This window comes from Schistocerca americana, unplaced genomic scaffold (genome assembly GCF_021461395.2).
Source record: "Schistocerca americana isolate TAMUIC-IGC-003095 unplaced genomic scaffold, iqSchAmer2.1 HiC_scaffold_720, whole genome shotgun sequence".
Lineage (NCBI taxonomy): Eukaryota > Metazoa > Arthropoda > Insecta > Orthoptera > Acrididae > Schistocerca > Schistocerca americana.
The window spans coordinates 41458-45000 of record NW_025726479.1 but is presented as its reverse complement, the minus strand read 5'-3'; the positions used below and the strand labels follow the sequence as shown (position 1 = coordinate 45000).

Sequence of the window (3543 nt, the reverse complement as noted above, 5' to 3'; positions counted from 1 at the left end):
AGACACTCACTCAAGAGCACCCTGGTAGGATTGCAACGGGGTCCGCCTCGGGACGCACGAGCACGCACGAGGCGCGTCGCACGCCTTCAGCTCGCCCCACCGGCAGGACGTCCCACGATACATGCCAGTTAAACACCGACGGGCGGTGAACCAACAGCGTGGGACACAAATCCAACTACGAGCTTTTTAACCGCAACAACTTTAATATACGCTATTGGAGCTGGAATTACCGCGGCTGCTGGCACCAGACTTGCCCTCCAATAGATACTCGTTAAAGGATTTAAAGTGTACTCATTCCGATTACGGGGCCTCGGATGAGTCCCGTATCGTTATTTTTCGTCACTACCTCCCCGTGCCGGGAGTGGGTAATTTGCGCGCCTGCTGCCTTCCTTGGATGTGGTAGCCGTTTCTCAGGCTCCCTCTCCGGAATCGAACCCTGATTCCCCGTTACCCGTTACAACCATGGTAGGCGCAGAACCTACCATCGACAGTTGATAAGGCAGACATTTGAAAGATGCGTCGCCGGTACGAGGACCGTGCGATCAGCCCAAAGTTATTCAGAGTCACCAAGGCAAACGGACCGGACGAGCCGACCGATTGGTTTTGATCTAATAAAAGCGTCCCTTCCATCTCTGGTCGGGACTCTGTTTGCATGTATTAGCTCTAGAATTACCACAGTTATCCAAGTAACGTGGGTACGATCTAAGGAACCATAACTGATTTAATGAGCCATTCGCGGTTTCACCTTAATGCGGCTTGTACTGAGACATGCATGGCTTAATCTTTGAGACAAGCATATGACTACTGGCAGGATCAACCAGGGAGCTGCGTCAACTAGAGCTGAGCAGCCGGCCGCCCGGGAGTGTGTCCCGGGGGCCCGCGCGAACACGCAAGCGTCCGCTCAATTATTCTGCAAACAGGAGGAGGCTGAGCTCCCCTGCACAATACACCTCGAAACCCTCTCAGGTCCCGGCGGCGCGCAGCGCCGTCCTAAGTACTTGGTCGGGTTCGAGAGAGGCGCAATCGCCCGGAGTTTGGCGAGTAGACGCTTTAGGTGCGACCACCCGTGCTCCCAACTGAGCTTGCCGCTGCCGACAGAGGCCCGGGAGCGTGCTGTCGTGGCATTGCCGGCGGGAGACAACACGCGCCACCTACGGTGGCCGGCAGCTCCAACGCCAGCGCCACAGAAGGACAAAAGCCCCACTTGGGTGCCGAAGCGAACTCTCCCAGCACAGCGCACGCGCCAACACGTCCGCACAGCTGCGATACAATCCACCTGCGAGAACCGCAGAGGCGACCGAGCAGCAGACGGCGTCGCGGCGCCGAGCGCCGGGCGGCGGCGCATCCTCAGCGCACACAGTCCTCAATCGGACCAGCACACTGCAGATGTCCACCGCGCTTCGCACCGGGCCCGCGAGGACCTACTTTGGCCGCACGGCGCCGCGTGCAGGGTGCGCCGGCGCGCAGCTGCGCCGCCTGCCGCCTCCGTCGGCCGGCGCGCCTGCCACTGGCCGCCCCCACCAGCCGGCTGTAGCGCGTGCGCCCACGCACCGCGCGGCCAGCACGCCGGAAGGCCCCCCCTCACCGGCCGGGGACGGTCCCACCCAGCCACCGCCGCGTATCGCTTCACACCCACATGCCATTCACGTTCGTGGGCATGGTGGGTATCGCTGAAACAACCGGTTGGTAGCTCAACCGATCGTCGCCATCACTGATTCACCTCTAGCGAGAACAACCGCACCACAACGGTTTACCAGTTCTTCATTTGCGTAACGTCACCAGCAAACGTAGACGTCCATCGCCATTTGCAAATTCAACGATTGTTGCATGCCTGTGTCAGGTGTCACGACACACTATGTCTGCCCACATACACGCAACAACATGTGCACGCTTCGCGAACACGTGGAAGGTGGCCCCCGTACGTATGCGATGTCCATTGCGCGAACGACTGTCAACCGGCCTCTGTCGCATGTCGCAGATGTGGAACGCAGTGCACCATGCTATCACGGTGTGTGAGAAGAGACGACTACGTCTGACAACACGCGCCACTACATCAACAGACGGCTCATGCTGATCGCCATCCACGGCATACCATACTGCAATCCAGCTCTTATAGGGAGACGACACGTAGCTGAGTGCACAATATTTGGACCGTATGGTTCGCCGTTGTTGGCGCAGTCGTGGTACGGTCACACATGTACCACGATGTATCATTCAGTACATGAGGACCAATGTGCGGTACAGTGTGTGATTTGGACGTACAACATCAGCGGACAGTTGCCACAAGCCGTACCACAACGTAGGCTGTGCTTCGCCATGCGAATGCCAATGAACAACTGCGAAGGGCATTGAGCATGTACGTCCTGCCGCCATCCGCATTACAGTGTATAGCTGCAAGGTGTTTAACATGAAGCGATACTCTGGGGACCGGGCAGTGCGAGTAGCAAACTATATTGCGGGGGTTGCAGTTAGGCAACACTACACTAATTTAACGCGTCGTATGACAATTACAGAGCAGGTTAAGGCCCAACGTGTGTTGGGTTAAGGCCCAACGTGTGTTGGGTTAAGGCCCAACGTGTGTTGGGTTAAGGCCCAACGTGTGTTGGGTTAAGGCCCAACGTGTGTTGGGTTAAGGCCCAACGTGTGTTGGGTTAAGGCCCAACGTGTGTTGGGTTAAGGCCCAACGTGTGTTGGGTTAAGGCCCAACGTGTGTTGGGTTAAGGCCCAACGTGTGTTGGGTTAAGGCCCAACGTGTGTTGGGTTAAGGCCCAACGTGTGTTGGGTTAAGGCCCAACGTGTGTTGGGTTAAGGCCCAACGTGTGTTGGGTTAAGGCCCAACGTGTGTTGGGTTAAGGCCCAACGTGTGTTGGGTTAAGGCCCAACGTGTGTTGGGTTAAGGCCCAACGTGTGTTGGGTTAAGGCCCAACGTGTGTTGGGTTAAGGCGCAACATAGGTTAGGTTAAGGCGCAACATAGGTTAGGTTAAGGCGCAACATAGGTTAGGTTAAGGCGCAACATAGGTTAGGTTAAGGCGCAACATAGGTTAGGTTAAGGCGCAACATAGGTTAGGTTACGGCGCAACATAGGTTAGGTTAAGGCGCAACATAGGTTAGGTTAAGGCGCAACATAGGTTAGGTTACGGCGCAACATAGGTTAGGTTAAGGCGCAACATAGGTTAGGTTAAGGCGCAACATAGGTTAGGTTAAGGCGCAACATAGGTTAGGTTAAGGCGCAACATAGGTTAGGTTAAGGCGCAACATAGGTTAGGTTAAGGCGCAACATAGGTTAGGTTAAGGCGCAACATAGGTTAGGTTAAGGCGCAACATAGGTTAGGTTAAGGCGCAACATAGGTTAGGTTACGGCGCAACATAGGTTAGGTTAAGGCGCAACATAGGTTAGGTTAAGGCGCAACATAGGTTAGGTTAAGGCGCAACATAGGTTAGGTTATGGCGCAACATAGGTTAGGTTACGGCGCAACATAGGTTAGGTTACGGCGCAACATAGGTTAGGTTAAGGCGCAACATAGGTTAGGTTAAGGCGCAAC

General features: G+C 55.6%; 1 non-coding gene across 1 annotated transcript in view; it reads right to left on the bottom strand.

Annotated features, from left to right (window-relative positions):
• LOC124589668 overlaps positions 1 to 824 on the bottom strand; it is a 1910-nt gene extending 1086 nt beyond the window's left edge. Inside the window, exon 1 of the ribosomal RNA XR_006976168.1 lies at positions 1 to 824. This exon is cut by the window's left edge and continues 1086 nt beyond it. This is a non-coding gene — a ribosomal RNA (small subunit ribosomal RNA).
• Between the last annotated feature and the right edge of the window lie 2719 nt (positions 825 to 3543).